At 45.5% G+C, this 18,838-nt stretch overlaps 1 protein-coding gene across 1 annotated transcript in view; it reads left to right on the plus strand.

The window, feature by feature from the left end:
• Positions 1–335: 335 nt before the first annotated feature.
• FHL2 (four and a half LIM domains 2) overlaps positions 336–18,838 on the plus strand; it is a 68,228-nt gene continuing 49,725 nt past the window's right edge. Inside the window, exon 1 of the mRNA XM_026515748.4 lies at positions 336–448. The gene's annotated coding sequence lies outside the window, so the exon portion shown is untranslated. The remainder of the gene's footprint in view (positions 449–18,838) is intronic.

Consider the following 18,838-nt stretch of genomic DNA (forward strand, 5'->3'; position numbering starts at 1 on the left):
GGGGAAGTTTCCTTCCCCATCTGGGCCTCAATGCCAGCCCCCTAATCTGAGGGGCTCCCTGCAATGGAGCCGCGGGCAGCCCACCCAGAGGCTCTGCCACTTGTCTGATGAAGTGAGATCCCTTCCCGGCACCATGGCTTTCCCCTTCCACTGCTCTTTGGGATTGGCCTGGGATGTCCTTGAGGCGGACAGGCCAAATGGGGAGCTGGCAGCCCCCGCCCATCTGGGGCCGAGGCTCCTTTAATTTGGATACCTTAGAAGGCTCTCGGGAGCGAGGGGCTGGGTTCTTATCTCCCGAGCTGGGGACAGTGCCTTATTTATAGCCCTGCCGACAAGAGGCGGCAGCTGGCCAGCAGCTGCAGACACAGTTGGGGCCATCCAGCAGAGCGCTTGGCCCTGCGCTGCCGCTGTCCCCTTTGGTCGGGCTGGAGGGCAGAAGACAGGACAGGTAAGCTTTCTCCTCTCCCTGGCCATCCTTCCTTCCCTGTGTCCACACAGGCTTAGCTGCAGCTCTGCAGCCTTCGTGCCCTGGAAGGGAGCCCTCTGGCACTGTGGACCTGTAGACCCCAAGTGCAGACCCTGGTGGCCCTGGCAGGGGGCTCCCCCCGCAGCCAGCTCCTGCCCCATGGCTGTGGGGAAAGGACACAGCCCGCCATCCCCAAATCTACAGCAGGTGCCTCCGGAATATAAAGAACACGGAGAGAACCCTTTGTTCATCTGACCTTCTTGAGCGGGAATCAGGAATTACACTGAGTTCTGAACACCAGAAAGCTTTTTTTTTTTTTTTTTAAGAGGAAAAAGAAAAAGAAAAAAATATATAGAATAAACTTTGGAAGGGGGGAAACCACAGGGCTCTGGAGCTTTTGCTCCCTGACAGAATTTCCGGATGGCCTGGGGGTGAGAAGGGGAATTACTGACGAGTCTGATTACACTGGGAAAGTATGTTTATACAAGCTGACTTGTCACGGCTGATGGTTCAAAAGGACAGATAGCTGTTGTGTGCTTAAAGGAAATGCATTAATATTTCACAGATTTCTAGAGCAGGATATGAGCAAATGCACAGTACTGAGTAATGCTGGGGCCAATTGCGTAATAATGTCAATACCGATAGGATGACCTATTACGATAATAGGGGTCATACGTATAAACGTCCTCTAGTCCTACTCTGTGCAAGGCCCCTTATCAGGTCCAATCTAATAAAAAATACTACCAGATCAGTTATTTTTTAATAATTCTGAGGTCAAACGATAGTATTAACACCTGCGTTATTGGCTGATGTTATTTTATCATGTGCTTGCTCCGTATGGGTTTGTTCTCGTTTTACTTGTTTCTTGAGGAATGTTATTTGAATTTTGTTTTATTGCTAGGTTTATAACAAGATGTGCTGTAATCAAATCTATTACATTTTGAGATCCACCCCATCTTATGAGAGTTTTTGTTGAAGTAGCCAACTGCTCAACTCACATGGTGATATTTTGGAGGCCTCCTCTAATATTAAGAAAATATTTCAGGGGCGCCTGGGTGGCACAGCGGTTGGGCATCTGCCTTCGGCTCAGGGCGTGATCCCGGGGTCCTGGGATCGAGCCCCACGTCAGGCTTCTCCGCTATGAGCCTGCTTCTTCCTCCCCCACTCCCCCTGCTTGTGTTTCCTCTCTCACTGGCTGTCTCTATCTCTGTCTAATAGATAAATTAAAAAAAAAAAAGAGAGAATATTTCAATGTATAACCTCCATGAAGAGTTGCATAGTCTCCCCTAAAACATTCCCTGCCTGCTCACTCAATCTCTCCTGTTTTTTAATCCATTTTGCACTATTAGATTTCATCATCCCATTTAGTGTTTCCAGAGTTTCCACTGGTTCCAAATCCCTGAGGCTAGGCCACGTCCTACTTCTCTCTGCAATCTGATAGCTCTGAACAGAGGGACCTACACACTCTCTATCCACTGGTGCCTAAAATATTTCATATTTAAAATAGGTGGCCAGGAAACTGAGTTTAAATCATCCTCTTCCCACTGTCAAAAAAACAAAATTCAACTGAGTACATTGGAAAGATCTTATTGGTTTCATTCAATGATGCATGAATCAGGCAGCAGCCCATCCAGAAAGGAGCTCTGAGGGGCTGTACAAAACGGAAGACTTGTGTAGACAGAAGGGAGCAGGAACAAGGAAGTTACAGCAGACTAACAAGTGGACTGGTCATTGCAAGGTCACTTTCCTTTAGAGAATGGCAGGGGGTCTGTCCAGCAGATGACCCAGCTAATGCTGATCAGGTGATTCCCAGTTGACTGGTTGAAAATTCCATTTCTGGAAGAGGCCAAAATTGTAATTAAGTTGGGTCTGTTTGGTGACATGGAGTTTAGTATAAGTGACTCCATTTGGGGCTTGTTGTTTTGTTTTTAACACCACCGAAGAAAGAGGTGCGATTGTATTCATGTGTTTATATGTTTTGTTTTTTCTTATTGTACAAAGATAAGTTCACCATAGAAAATACAGACCAGCAGAGAGAAGAAAATGAAAAATTATGTGTAGTCTTACTACATTTATTGTTTATCTTAACTATTTCCTGATTCCAAGAGGTCCTTGATTTTAAGACCGACCATTAATTCAATACTAGCTTTACAAGAGACGGAAAAAAATTCTAGCTATATTGTCCAGATTGATGTATTTTAAGATGAACCCAAAACCAACAAATTACAAGGGGAACTATAAATTATAATTAAGAAAGAACCGTATATATAATCAGGTTATTTGGTAACCTACTTTTTGTTCAATTTATGATCATTGTCCTTTTACCGTGTATTCAAACTTTAATTCTTTGAAAATTAGTTATCTTTATATGACATTGCGACCTCTTTTATTAGCCAGAATATTAAAATACCCATAATAGTTGGTAATAATACTGCTGGAAAGTTAAAAAAAACATAAACTGAGCTTTAGATAAGCAATTTTTATCAGAATATAACTCGTTTTAAAGTACAATCTGCGAACTTCTGCACTATTACTGCATCCTACTGAATAGTAAAAATATACAACCGATTCGTGCCTTGATCTAATGACCCCGAAAAACTTATTTTACTGATTTTTTTCCTTATCACTGATTCATCAGCCTTTTATCATTTAGTCTCCAATATACCAAAACACGGATGAAAAATAGAAAAGAACTAACATAAATTCTGAGCAATTTGATGTTGACGGATGCATTTCGTAAGTATCATTAATTATCTTAAGTGTAAGCTTGCAAATATCAATTTTAACTTTGAGTACATTTTTACGATTTGGGGCTTTGTTGAATTTAAAAGATCAATTGTAGATAGAAGAGGAATAAAATTCATTTTAATAGAAGACTTTTGTTACAGTTAAAAAGTGATACTGAAAAGTTACACTGAAGTGAAACCATACCAAGCCAACGACTCATAAAATATAGTCCATGTGTTTTACTAAGAAGGCGTGTGTTATTAGATTTTAAGGGGAAAGTGCAAGAATTTCATTTCGGTTTTTAGGAAGTGAGCCTTCTTTCCCCGCCTGAGACCCATCTAATCAGCATGAAGTGCATAGAGGTATCTGAAAAGGCAAAAGGAACTATGTTAACGTTAAGTAGAAGGTTCTAGAGTGCTTTCTGCCTGGGCTCAGTTTTGTCTGATAAATCTAGACTAATTTCAAACCGTCGGTCCATGGTTTAGTATGAACACAAAAAAGAAAAATCCGTGATGTTGATTATTCTATTTCTCTCTAATTCATATCCCTTGTGGTAAACCAAACGGGATAATATGAAGGCACACAGGGGTGTATGACAACATATATGTATTAATTAAGATGGTTAAAAAATTGTGATACAGCCATTGTATGGAATATATACAATACTGGAAATAAAGTTGGCAAAGAACTTTTAATTTGTAAACACAAAGCTATATTTATGATATAGGATCTTAACTGTGTAATATACTTGTATATATATATATTGAAAAAATATACCAAAATATACAAAGTTGTGGTTTCTGTGGGTTAAGATTCCTTGTAATTTTATATTTTCTCTGCATTTTAAAGTTTGCTAAATTCCTACACGGAGACTAATCATGGACATTTTTTTTTAATTGCAAAATTCCATGGAAACATAAAGCACTGTAATTATTGCTGCCGATTATAACTATAAATAACCAACCAGAAGGGTAGCCTTTCAAAAAAACAATAGCTACAATTTATTGAATGAGGGCTCTCTCTGGGAACTAGTATCAGTTCAAATAACATTCCCAGCCACGCTACAGGCATTATTCCTATTTTCAAATAAGGAAGCTGGCTGAAAACAGGGTTATCCCCTGCAGAAGATGCAACCGAGTTTAAAGGGGTCTGGCTTTCAGGACCCTCTATTTGGCATTAGAATAACAAAAGAGCAATCTTCAGGCCATATGCAATGAACAGTGTGGTCTGAATGGCAGGCGTGCACCCTGTAAGAATGGTGGGTGATATTCTCGTAGGAAAGACATACCCGGGTAAAGTGTACACTGACAAGGGCACGGAGCCGAAAGGAAGTAAGGAATTATGAAAGCAGAGACAGGTGGGAAAGAATGTGAAGGATATGGAGATAGGAATAAAGGGGAATCGCCTGCGGACTGAAGGGCGTGTCTTATAGGTACAAGATGAGCTAAATGTGTGCGTAGGGCAGGGAGGGATAGCGGTAATGACCTGGGGACAATGCTGCTCTTTGTTCTCTTCGAACATTTCTACAAACCCACATTTTGTAAGAGGAAATGAAGAGGTGTCCTGGGGCGCCTGGGTGGCTCAACAGGTTAAACATCCGCCTTCGGCTCAGGTCATGATCTCGGGGTCCAGGGATCGGAGCCCCCCATCCTGCTCCCTGCTCAGCGGGGAGCCTGTCTCTCTATCTCCCTCTGCCTACTGCTCCCCCTGCTTGTGCTCTCCTGCTCTCTCTGTTAAATCAATAAATATAAGCTTTAAAAAAATAACGAGGAGGTGTACTGGCTCCCCAAAGTAAAAAAAGAAAAACAGACCTCTCTACAAAGAATCCGAATGGGGACTAATTTCCATTCCAGACTTAAAACAGAATGAAGCTCTGGGCTGGAGAGGTAACCGTAGCTGAAGTTTGAGTGCTTGCCTGGGCCAGCACTGCTGGGAGTACTACACGTGTGCACACGCGCTTGTGTGATCCGCGGAGCAGCTCTGGGAGGAGTGCTTCTGGCTTCCGGCTTATAGAAGAGGCCAGCCAGGTGCTGTGAGAAGCAATCAGAACCAGTAGGTGGGGAAGCTGGGATTGGAATCTAGGCCCTACAGGTCCAAGACTGGCAGGAATCCGACCAGAGATTACTGGAAAAGCCTCCACTAGGGAGAAAGAACCTCACCTTACAAATGAGTGAGGACTTTCCACTGACCCCTTGTTTTTCTTCTTAAAATTCTTCCTTTATTCCCAGCGCCTTCTCAAGAGCATGGGAAAGGTGCTAATCTTCTCCGTCAGACCCCTGAAAGCGAGCAGGGTGCCTCGCACACAGCAGTTGCTTAATAGATATTTGCTGGACTAAATTGTTGTATTTAATTCAGGTGGAAAAGGTGTCGAGATGCATAGGAAGGAGCCATAAGTTTTCCTTGTTGGGTAGTACTTTTCCTTCTGTGATACTGGCTTGGAGACAGGTTTGATATTCCTTTCTCATCCTTGATGCACAAGGACGTAATTAATGATTGTAATAGTGTCTCTTTAAACGGGATAGTCATTGGGCAATAAACACTAATTTTATGATCAGATACCCTTAAGGAGTAAATTCTTTGCCTTGGAAGTTCTTGCTCACCGCAGCCCGTGCGGTGTGCGCACACGGGAGCACGGCGTGTAAGGGTGAGGTGCGTGTGCTGAGGGAAGGGAAAGACGTGCTGGGTGAATTCCAGACATGAGTTTCCTTCTTCAAAATCTCTCCGACTTTGTTCAGAATCTCTTGATTAATTTATTAGGAAACAATAATTCTGCTCTCTTTATTTATTAATTTTTTATTATTATTATGATATCTTAGTCACATCCTTAGTTTTTGATGTAGTGTTCCATGATTCATTGTTTGCGTGTAACACCCAGTGCTCCATGCAATATGTACCATCCTTACTACCCGTCACCGGCCTATCCCATTTCCCCAGCCCCCTCCCCTCTGAAGCCCTCAGTTTGTTTCCCTGAGTCCACAGTTTCTTGTGGTTCCTTCCCCCTTCTGTTCACCCCCTCTCCATTCTTCCCTTCCTTCTCCTACTGATCTCCCTGCTATTTCTTACGTTCCATAAATGAGTGAAACCGTATGATAATTGTCGTTCTCTGCTTGACTTATTTCACTTAGCATTATCTCCTCCAGTCCCATCCACTTTGCTGCAAATGTTGGGTAATCGTTCTTTCTGATAGCTGAGTAATATTCCATCGTATATATGGACCACATCTTCTTTCTCCATTCGTCTGTTGAAGGGCATCTCGGCTCCTTCCACAGTTTAGCTATTGCAGACAATGCTGTTATGAACAGTGCGGTTAATTCTGCTCTCTTTAAATATAATTTAGTGAACAAAAAGCAGGTGAGAGAGAACCATCTCTTTATTTCACAACCATAACTTCAATTACACTGAATAAACCAAATATTATGCCGTTCCAATCTCTAAATCAAGACAGGTCAACGAGATTTTCCAGTTAGCTTCTGTGAAAAAAGAGTAATGTGCACGCAATGTCAGGGAAGCCAAGCGATTTTTCAAAGTGCCTAAGACAAACTCCTTTGAGACGCCCTTCTCTCTGTTCGTGCAAATTGAAAATGCAAAAATCCAATGAACGGTTGCAAATGTGTTGTCACTCAAATTAACCAGAAGAGGCAATCATCCAAGTGAGGGGGAAACCCTCAAGACCACAGTACCATTTCTAAAATCCTCTCAGATGGGAGACTCTGACGGCAGTAAGGAGGTCAGACCGAGAATCTTCTCAATAGAACAGAACTCGCAATAAGTCAGAAGGTTTGGAAAGTCACAGTGGCGTGTTCAACATCCGTTTAATAATCAAATTTGGATAGAAGTATTGAGAAACACTTCAGACACCATTATTAAGAAGCGCAGTAGCGAATTCTCCAGTCTGGCTGTGAATGAGCTCCGGCAGGATCCTGGCACCCGGCCCTGGGCTGTTTCTACTTTCGGACACGGCACTTCACTCTTTCCTGGGAAGCGCCTGCAAATCTCCGCCAGGCTCAGGCGGGAGCAGCTAAGGCAGCTTCAGAGGCCAGCATGAGCTCGCTTGAACCACAAGTCCTTTTGTAAAACGTATCTTCTTTGTAACTTAAATTAGACCGTGTCACCTGCCTGCTCAAAACCTTCCAAGGGCTTCCCAAATCAAAATAAAATCCTAATGCTGTATAACCGACAGCGCCTGACAGCATCCAGGCCCTGAAATCTGACCTCATCTCCTCCCCCTTCTCACCTCCGGGGAGGATGCTCTGGTCACACTGCCTTTCACCAACTGTGACATGCAGCTGCCCCGCCCCAGGGCCTTTGCACTTGCTGGTGCCACCAATTGATCAGGCTTTCCTCCAAGAAAATCACACACCTCCTTCCCACTAATTCTAGCGCCACCCCTGAAGATCCCATCTAAAATTACACTCTCTAGCTCACTGCCCTGATTTATTCCTTATCCTGATTTACTTTCTTTCTTTTATAAAAAGGATTTTATTTATTTATTTATTTATTTATTTATTTATTTATTTATTTAAGAGAGGGAACGAGAGAGAGAAGGAGTGAGGGAGGGGCAGAGGGAGAGGGAGAAGCAGACTCCCTGTCGAGTGAGGAGCCTGACCCGGGGCTTGATACGAGCCTCGATCCCAGGACCCTGGGATCATGACCTGAGCCAAAGTCAGACGCTTAACCGACTGAGCCACCCAGGCGCCCCTGATTTACTTTCTTTTCAAAGCACTTATCATCTCACACATACACACACCCACAAAGTACCACGTATATTGGTGTCTGTCTCTCGCCTAATAACACATGAGCTGGGACGAAAGCAGAGGCTCTGTTTTGTTCGCTGAGGTGTCCCCATCATCCACAACGTTCGGCGGTGTGTAGTAGGTGTTACGTAAGTATGTGTGGAAGGATGGAGGCCCTATAACCCCATTTTATGTATTTCATTTGAATCCTTGGGAACTCTTTCGCTGTAATTCACGCCATCAGCCATCACAAAGTGTTCATGTTAGGGTCTAAGTCTAGTTCTCCGGGTCCACAGGGAGGAGGGCTCAGCTTCCAAAGGCCGCCTGTAGTCATCGGCTCAGGGCCCTTTTCTCCACCTTCAAAGCCAACAATGCAACATCTTCAATCTCTCTTTGATTCTGACTCGCCTGCTTCCTCTTCCCCTTATAAGGACCCTTATGATTACATTGGGCCTGCCTGGATAAGCCGGGATAATCTCCCCATCTCAAAACCCTTAACTTAATCACATCTGCAAAATCCCTTCATAAATTCTGGACATTAGGACATGAACAGCTTCGGGAAGCCATGATCCCACCTACCCGTTATGAAGCGGCAGACCTGGGATCTGAATCCTCGCTGATTTCTTGGCCACGACACTTCTGCAGTACACAGCAGGGCTTTTGGTGTTTAGCAAATCTTTGTCCTTTGCTGTAATGAAGGGAAAATGGGAAGCTTGGGGCCCAGATCCGGGTTTTGGATAGGACATGAAACAGGAAGGTTCAGCCCCTTCTGCCCTGCTCCCTGTGATATGGGGTGCCAAAGATTGACAGTTCACTCTCAGTCACTTTATCTTAAGAATAATCAGTCTCACCTTGTCCTCAAGCATATTATTGACTTTCAAGAGCCCACAGACATTTGATAAAAGTAGGTTGCGAAGTGGAAATGAAAGCCTTGCTTGGAGACAGGCACCTCGCATGGGGGTGAAGGGCCCGGGCAGTCCAGGCTGGACCTGGAGCCAGGACACCCCGTGGTAAGAGGGCAGGTGAAGAAGAGCCTATTGACGGCCCCCCAGTGCTGGGCCAGTCTCGGAGGTCCTAGCTCAAGGTGCTCCAGTGAGGCACACCCCACCCTGTGACCCAGATGACCTGGGACAGGAAGGGAGGTAGCCCTGGTCTCAACAACAAGGACTGTGGAAATGTCAGTAAGCAGCAGAGCACCAGGAGACAAAGGGACGGGGCCTGTGAGACCACGTGGCAGCCACACAAGATGATGGGCAGGACCCCAAGTCAGGCTGGTGGCCTCTGAGGGTTTCAACCTCTCAGGGTCTGGAAGGAGCTGGGAGACAAGTTCCTCAGCCCAGCAATGAGCGCTACTCCACCTGGGAGGCAAGGGCTTGGGGCAGAAGCCTTATGTGGGTACAGAAGAAGCGGCCTTGCTGGAGGAGACCAGAAGTTGAGAACGGATGGCAGTTTGGGGAAAATGAGGTGTCTACAGCTCAGCAAGGCTCCCTAATCTGTGGCAGTTGAACTATGTCCAGACCTCACCTCGAGCGGCACAGGGCTGTCCCCAAAATATACACATATTCCCTCCTTCCACAGGAGGCCAGCTCAGGAGCTGCCGGGTAGAAAGGGCCCAGTGCCTCCAGCTGGGCGGGACCGAGGAAAAGGCCGCAAGCGCACTTCCGCGTGACAGGTCATGACCTACCATGACCTTGAACTTTAGAATCAGGTACTCATTTGCATTATTCTGACACTTTACCTGAAAGTACACATCACAGGTTAGAAATTAGAGGTGACGGCACTGGAGGAGATAATGCTAAGTGAAATAAATCAAGCAGAGAAAGACAACTATCATATGATTTCTCTCATCTATGGAACATAAGAACTAGGATGATCGGTAGGGGAAGAAAGGTATAAAGAAAGGGGGGGTAATCAGAAGGGGGAGTGAAGCATGAGAGACTATGGACTATGAGAAACAAACTGAGGGCCTCAGAGGGGAGGGGGTGGGGGAATGGGATAGGCCGGTGATGGGTAGTAAGGAGGGCACGTATTGCATGGTGCACTGGGTGTTATACACAACTAATGAATCATCGAGCCTTACATCGGAAACCGGGGATGTACTGTATGGTGACTAACATAATATAATAAAAAATCATTATAAATATAAAAAAAAGAAATTAAAGGTGAATAAACACATGGGCTCTTTGTTTTTGTGACCAAGCAAAAATAATAATAATAATAATAATATAGATTGTGTGCTATAGATGTACGTTGCTGAATTATCCATCTTAGGATGACCGTAGAATTCATGGTCCAAACTGGGGCAGCCTGAAAGGGAAACGGAGTGCTTTCACTAAGTACGCCAGGTCAACAGGCAGATCCAGCCTCCGAGCCCCAAGCTTCAGTCACAGGCACCAAGGTCCCTGGGGGAGCCGCATGGGCCGGACACAAAACCGTGTAGAGGGATTATTCAATGCGGATAAGCTTCCTGAAACCTCGGACATTTTAATTCTTTTCTCCAGGAAGATAAGAAACCTCAGAGTAGGATTTCTGATAAGGTACTGGGCTGTGATGCCCACATAATGGCCGCTGAGTTCAAGTCGCATGTGTTTCTTTCTCCAGGAGATGATGAGCGTTTGAGAGCTGAGGCCCCACTTTGTAGCTTGATTTCCCTTTGTGACATTTTCCTGAAACGGGTGCCTGTCTTCTCTGCTGTCACTCCCCAAGTTCATACGGGAACCGTGAGTTCACAGGAAATTCTCCTGTGTCTGCTCTAAATGCAAGTTGTTCAAACGAGCGTCCGTTTCATAATTTCACAGTGAGCCCTGATACCTATGTCATGGATCGAGACCTGCATATTCCTAACAATAACACCACATTGACTCGATTTAAAAAAAAGAAAAAGAAAAAGAATCATCTCTCGTCATAAGGATAAGCATTATTTCATGGCACATTTTGTCGGCACTACGTGTGGGGCTATGTGATGTGGGTTGCTTTCAGAGTGGTAGACACTCACTGCTGTAAGCCGTATTTGCAGATTTCCTTTCTCCTAAACCCTCACAGTGCCCAGGGCAACTCACCTCCTCCTACCTGCCCCTCAGAGCTCCTTCTCTCTCTGCAGGTGGCTCCGTGATCCCTTAGGCTAGAACCAACGAAATGGTTACCTACAGATCAGCTGTACGAATGGGAGTCTTTGTGAAAAAAAGAAAAAAGAGGGGCGCCTGGGTGGCTCAGTCAGTTAAGTGTCCGACTCTTGATTTCGGCTCGGGTCATGATCTCAGGGTCATGAGATCGAGCCCTGAGTCGGGCTCCATGCTGAGTGTGGAGCCTGCTTGAGTCTCTCTCTCCCTCTCTTTCTGTCTCTCCCCCCTCCGCTCTCTGAAAGAAAGAAAGAAAGAAAGAAAGAAAGAAAGAAAGAAAGAAGAAAGAAAGAAAGAAAGAAAGAAAGAAAGAAAGAAAGAAAGAAAGAAAGGAGGTAGAAAACAGAACCCTGTGCCTTCACCAAAAAGTGAAAGGGACATGTGAGTAGAAATCTCTGAGAAGCTAAAAAAACAACTTGGCTAATGATCCAGCACCCCGCGGCCTCTCCTGCAGCATCTGCCACCCCAGCCCTATCTGTGTCTGAGTGAGGAAGTGCACACCGTTCACGTAGTGTGGTCTACTCCACCTCCCTTCTCTGCCACAGAATAAGTAAGACAAATCACAGCCTGAGGACCTGGCCCCTCTGCCTTGCTTCGGGGTCTCCGCGGCAGGCCCTGGGCTTCCAGCCTAGTCCTGTAATTTGGCAGAAGGGCTGGAGGGTGGTTAAGTGGTTAGCCCCACATCAAAGGGTGCTTTTCATGACTGCTGCCTAAGGAAAGGGGGAAGAGGGGATGTTGGAGCAGAGCAGAAGGAAACCACTCTAGGCAGGATGCCTGGAAGGAGAGATAAAGCAAATTGCAAAGGTATTTTAATAGACACGCTGTTTCCATTCTTTACCATGTGTTTTTCATTCTGTTTGCGGTTCCCTTTGACTTGAATTATGGGACTCTGTCTCTTGGTTAAGGTAACTTAGAGGCAGTTGCTTTTATACATCAAAATGAAGACTGACTTTCTTGGGTGGGGCTGGGGATGATGGTAAGTGGCCAAGACAGAAACCATGTTGCCTTTCAGAAAGCTGGAAATGTTTTCTGCTCCCTCTTCCTTACGGGAGTGGTGAGTGCCTGTGTCCACAGGGCCCAGAGCACCTTGTATCAGCTAGGAAAAGGCAGCCCCAAGGATAAAATGGCGTGGCCGTGATACTGCCAAGGAGGGAGCCGACAGAGGGACAGGATGTCAGATAACCAGTCTTCCGGCTACAGAAAGGGGGTGGATTCATCTGAGGTCGGCAGCAAGGACTTCCTCTCTTTGTACCGCAATCTCTTCTCCTCTAACATGCAGATAATTACATTGGAAAAAGGCTATTGTTAGAGGTTATGAAAACTGCTTTGGAAATCTTTAAGTGGCATCTAAATAACTGACAGTTAGGCTGCAATTTCCAATCATTCAAAAGCCTCCCCCTCCCTGCCTCCGCTGGAGCCATGTTGCTCCGTTGGCCCTTGTCAACATCTGGGGACCACCAGCTATCTCCATGCTGTGGCAAAATACAGAAGAATCTTCCTTCCTTTGTGGGCAGAGATCAAAGAGGGAAGGGGAAGGGAGGTCCCGGGGCCCCCCGACACCGCTGCCTGAGTCTGGCCCAGTGCAAAACCTCGCCTTGTCCCCAACTTGTGTCAGCCTACAGGGGGACTCTGTGGGTTCCCCATGTCATCCAAGCTGCAGGAAGAGGCAAGAAGAGAGAGAAAAAGAGCAGAGCCCAACACTGTTGACTGAATCCTTTACTCTGGTTTCCTAGTTGTCTGGGAAGCATGGTGTCTATTGAGTGAGAAAAATCAGAATTGAAAAAGGGTCCTTTTGCAATGGGTTTTGGTATCTTGGCCCTGACAGCTGATCTAGACAATTGTTTTCTCAACCAATCAATCAGTCGATCTAGCAAAGAGGACACGAACACCAGCCTAAAGATGTAATTTGGTAGCAATATCGCACTGCAGTCCGTATTTCATTTCATTGAGATTTCTTTCGTCTGGGCCATTAGGTTGTCAAAGATAAGTCACACCTGTCAGGACCAAAAAAAAAAAAGAAAAGGCAGAAAAACTTCTTTTACTAGTCCTGATGTTTTTAAGTGGCTTGTGGTTCAGTATGTAGATTCATGTCTAATCTAGAGTTATAGTCCTGTAAAAAAAAAGTAAATCAAGCCATGAGGAACTATAAATCAAAAAATCATAATCATAATCATGCTTATCCGTGTATGTGACTCATTGTTCCCATAACAGTTTCACTTTCTTGGTAGCTTTATCTTATCCGAGAAGCACCAACTCTCCATCTGCACTGGGCCCAGCAATCTCCAAGCACGTGGCCATATATAACATTTTCTCCACACCCCTCTGGCCACCTACCTGGGAAAGCCAGGAATTAGTTATAGTTCAGACGACTTCTTGTTATTCTCACCCGCGACGTGGGTGCCTGAAAAACCCAAAGCAGAAAAGCAAGCAAGCGACACTAATGAGGACACCAACACGACTTGAAGCCCACACAGCCATTTCTTGCTATCACCCCTCCTTCTCGATCCTCTTCACGGGCCCGGCCTGGGGGCCTGCTCCTGTGTTGGGGAGAACAGCGCTGTCATTCCGCGCTTGGACAGGTCCTCTGGCTGGCTCTCACTCAACGATCGGACTCCAGGAGAAGCAGAAAGCCGATGGGAACAAGAAGATTGAGTACCTAACTCCTGGTCCAAATATAAAAATAGTGTGGTGAGGAAATAGAAATGTATTTTCCATTAAATCAAAGAAACAAATCTGGAAAATTAGATCCTAGCACGTTTGAGTCCCTGATGGCAGGGACTATGATTTATGAGCCCAGAGCCGTGCCTTCCGCACGGGGGACATGCCTTGATGTAACAGTACCGTATCCACGTAATGAGGCGTGGATACATTTGTTCTGCTGCTCAGAAGCATTGGCCTTCTGCGAAGTCACTGTGACTATTCTTGCCCAACACCCTCCATCCAGTGACCAGGCATGCTGGCCTCCTCCTTCTTAAGCCCTCGCCCGTAACCTCAAGGAGAGCAGAACACTACCACAAAGCCCCAGATCACCAGCGCCAAACCGGATTTATGAGGACTGCGTCCTAGGCATTCCATGTGAAGCTGGCCATCGTTCTAATAGTAACACTGGGACGGGGACTACACTGATTCTCCCTTGAAAACCTTGTTGATCAACGGAGCCCACACCACATGGACTATTGTAACCAGAATCAACAACTCTGCCATGAGTCTGACCTACATATAACACCACCGGCTCTGCACCACCCCAAGGACCACATGCTTGGGTATAGATGGGGCCCCTGCATCTGGGTGGCTCCGTAGCCCTGGGAGAGAGATGCCTTCCCCTTCCCTCCCAGATCCTGCCCCTCCAGCTCCTCCTCAGCCACCCCTTCGATTCTTCCTCATGTTACTGTTATGAGCAATTTGCTCCTAGTATTAGTAGAGGTATTATCGGTTGAATTGTGTCCTCCAGAATTCATATGTCCAAGTTCCAATCCCTGTACCTTAGAATGTGACCTTGTTCGGAAATACTTTTGTTGTAGATGTGATTAGATAAATTAGAGGTGGGCCCTAATCCAATAGGACTGTGTCCTTATTTTTTAAAAAGGCATATTTGGACACACAAACACATACACACAGAATGCCACGTGAGCACGAAGACAGAAATTAAGGCAATGTGTCTACAAATCACGGAACACCAAAGACGGCCAGCAAAGCACCAGAAGTCAGAGGAGAGACAAGGGACGGATTCTCCTTTGGAGCTCTCAGAAGGACCCCACCCTGCCAGCACCTTGATCCTGAGCTTCCAGTCTCTAGAACTGTGAGACACCAAGTTCCCATTGCTTAAGCGCCCCCCGCCCCCCCAGTCTGTGACACGTGACACTTTGTTCCTGCAGTCCTAGCAAGCAAATTCAGGGGGCATCTCTCTCAGAAGGTGAGGCATGCTCCTCTGCAAACCTGAGCCAGTGCACGCCCACCACCCTCCACGGGACAGTCTCCGCTGGGGACTGTGTGCGTCCAGGAAGGTTGGACTAGGCGGCCTTCTGCAGGTCCACGTGTCAAGTACGGAACAACCTACTTTATAGACATGCATTAAACCAAAGGACAAAAGACCCAGAGACACATACAACAAGGAACTACACGTAGAAATATACTTACAGAGAGATCCGTCCTTAAAGACGCAGAATTCTATGTATCGACCCAAACCTCACCCACAGTGAAAGCCATAAGCACGGCCAAGTGCACACCTGCGACATGCTCCCCACGTCATCCTAACTGAAACGAACAGATAACAGGATCTGGTTTTATGGACCCGGTTTTCTTGATACCTGCCGCTCTGACCTGCCCGATCCTCAGCTCCTATTGCTCTCTTGGTTCTGGGTGGCGGTGTTTAACCCATGGGACTCTAGGGCTTATTTTCCATTGGAAGAAATTAGGTGGCTTTTGTCAAGGGGATGTATCCCTATTGTCCAGGCAGCTCGCTCGGATGCTCCCCTACCTGGCTAGCTCACCTTCCACACTAGAAGGCCAGGGATTCGGGAAGGTCGGCTCATTGAGCCCGACACCATCTCCACGATGAGCCTTGACCAGCTTTCCATGCTTGACCAGCCTTCCATGGCCATGCGCAGAGTCAAAAATGAGAACAGACGTGAGACACGAGCTATACGTGGCTACGCGGGCTACACGTCTCCACTATTCACTTGCATGATTGAAATTACCCCACCCCCACCTCTATGACAAAACATGACTGCCCAACAGATAGTGGCTCAGTTCAGTGGCTCTCGATGTGTGGTTCCTGCTCCCTGCGTCCTTTTCAAAGGGGTAGCCTAGTCCCAGCTATTTTCTTCACACTTGTTCCCTGTGTGGCTGTGTATACTGGGCACAAAAGCAGTGGCAGGGGATCTCCTGTGCCTTAGCAGGAAGAGACGTGGCGGCCCCTGCAGAGCAGACCAAAATTCACCTCTACCTCGTAGGGTCTCCAGCTGCGCCTGAGAATTAAATCGACATAAGACATTAACAGGAGCAAAGCAGACAGATTCTGACACCTCCGTGGGAGCCTCCATAGAAGAAATGAACCCCCAAAACGGTGCTGAGCCTGTGTCTCTACACCAGGTTGAACAAAGAGAGGCAATTATGGAGAAGTAACAAAACATGCGGGGAGCTTAAAGGGAGATAAGAGGTATTTTAACACGGTCTCTTTGGATAGATTTCTCTGGGCCTCGACTCCCCAGCTGGTGATGAGAATGTTTCTTTACTCCTGGCATAGGGGGAACAATGTTCACATGGGAGCACATCTGCTTTCAGGAAGAAAACCGAGCAGAGCATTCCTGCACCTGCTGTTTTTCAAGTGCCTTTGGCTTAACCTAATCCTTATGCCGAAGTGGTATATTTTGAGTGATTTATTCGGCCACCCTCCAGACATTAGGTCTAATCGCGAGATGTGCCACCCCTATTCTTCCTGAAATCTATGTATTTTGGCCAATGGCGAGAAGGCAGCACATACCGAAAGCTGGTTTAATGCATATATTGTACCCACAGGACAGCATCAAAGCCTTGCCAAGTGTTTTCTCCCCCCTGGGGTCAAAATTGAGTCTTTACATATGAGAAGATGCTCAACGTCAATTATCATCAGGGAAATGCAAATCAAGCTCACAGCGAGCTACCGCCTCACACCTGTGAAAACGGTTACTATCAAAAACAGAAGAAATAAGCGATGGTGAGGATGTGGAGAAAGAGGAACCTTTGTGCCCTGTTGGTGGGAATGCAAACTGGTGCAGCCACTGAGGACAGCAGTAGAGACATTCCTCAAAAATTAAAACATAGAGGGGCGCCTGGGTGGCTCAGTTGGTTAAGTGTCTGTCTTCGACTCAGGTCATGATCCTAGGGTCCTGGGTTCAAGCCCCACATTGGGCTCCCCGCTCAGCGGGAAGCCTGCTTCTCCCCCCACCTCTGCTGCTCCCCCTGCTTGTGTGCTCTTTCTCTCTGTCAAATAAATAAAATCTAAAATAAATAAATAAATAAATAAAAATAGATCTACCCTGCAATCCACTAATTCTACTTCTGGGTATTTATCTGAAGCAAACAAAAACACTAATTCAAAAAGATAGATGCACACGTGTGGTTATCACAGGATTATTTACAATAGCCAAGATATGGAAACAACCTAAGTGTCCATTGATGGATGAATGGATAAAAAAACTATGGTCTATATACACAACAGAATATTATTCAGCCGTAAAAAAGAAGGAAACCTTGCCATTTGCACAACCATGGATGGACCTTCAGGGCATTATACTAAGTGATGTAAGACAGAGAAGGACAAATACCATATGATCTCTCTTTTATGTGGGATCTAAATATATATATATTTATTATTATGTATATTTATGTTTATTTTTATATATTATTTATATATTTTATATATCATTATATATCTTTCCTATATCTTATATATATATTTACTAGTATATCATATATATATGTATATATGTATTTATTAAGCTTATAGACACAGAGAACAGACTGGTGGTTGTCAGAGGTGGGGAGTAAGAGAAATTGGTGAATTGCTTTGGAGTTTTTTCTAGTTTAAATAAATAGAATTTAAAAATCTTTGAGCATTTGGCCTTGTGTACAACAAATATATACCAGGACAGCCTTCAGGTACAAGGTATGTAATATGACATCCCTTAAACTACAGTCGTATCACAAAAAATTATAAGCCATCGGCTACCGAGAACTTAAGAAGCTATGGTCAGCAGCGTGTAGCTTAGTTGCTAACTGCTAGAGTATCTCCAGGGAGACATGGTGTTCTTCTGTTCTTTAAAAAGCAAGTGGAAATTTTTTTAGAAAGAGTGGAAAGTTTCCTCCTTCTGACAAGCAGAAAAAATCAGATTCTATGGTTCTCGATCTTGGAAAATTTCTGTCCATTTTTGTCAAAGGGTGAAGCAAGAGGGAGATCCTGGAGAGAAAGGGGCAATGGAGAGCTTTGCCCTTCGCTTTTGAGAGTTTATTTCTTGTGCTAGTTGAAAAGGAGAGTCTAGAAGGAGAGGTAGTGAGTGCTCAGAAACTGGTAACAGCCAAATGACTTGCTTGGGAGGCAGGGGGACAGAAGCGAGAAGACAGGCGGGACCTGCGTCAAATGTGCTTCTGATCTGAATGCCGGCCACACCATTGCCTCCGACTTTGGGCACATCATTTAGCCTCTGGGCCAAGTTTCTTTGCCTGTGAAACCCACCTATGTTGTTTCCTTTAGTCTCATCAGACTTCTTAACACTGACATCGCCACATCCTCAAAGGCCATGGACTCAACCTACTAAAACTTGGCTTTCCTGTCACTCCCTGGAAGTGGATTTCCAAAGTCACAAACAGCCTCCATCTCGTCTTGCCCATTGGACCCCCAGCAGCCCCTAGCTTATTCGAGACTACTGGCCTTCCTCCCAGAAACACTTCAGTGCTCAGCATACCCACCCTCTCCCCACATCCCTCCCTCTCTGAGAGCCTCTCTCAGTCTTTACAGACTTCCTCCTCGGCTTGCCCCTTAAACTTGACCTTTAACCCACTCCCCACAACCCACAAGCCTTCTTGGGTGACTTACTCATTCTACTTTGCTTATTTATTGTTTGTTTTAAGTGACCTTTTGGCTTCTGGTTCTTATGTCCATATCTCCAGTTCTTACCTTCCTCCTTGAATCTTGTGTCCATACAAGTTTTAAAAAGCTCTTTGGATGGCTGTCCCCAAAGTGCCTCAGTTTTAGTAGGTCAAAATGGAATTCATCAAATTTGACTTGTTCTATTTTCCTGAAGATGGTGGTAGCA

This window comes from Ursus arctos, unplaced genomic scaffold (genome assembly GCF_023065955.2).
Source record: "Ursus arctos isolate Adak ecotype North America unplaced genomic scaffold, UrsArc2.0 scaffold_8, whole genome shotgun sequence".
Taxonomy (NCBI): Eukaryota; Metazoa; Chordata; class Mammalia; order Carnivora; family Ursidae; genus Ursus; species Ursus arctos.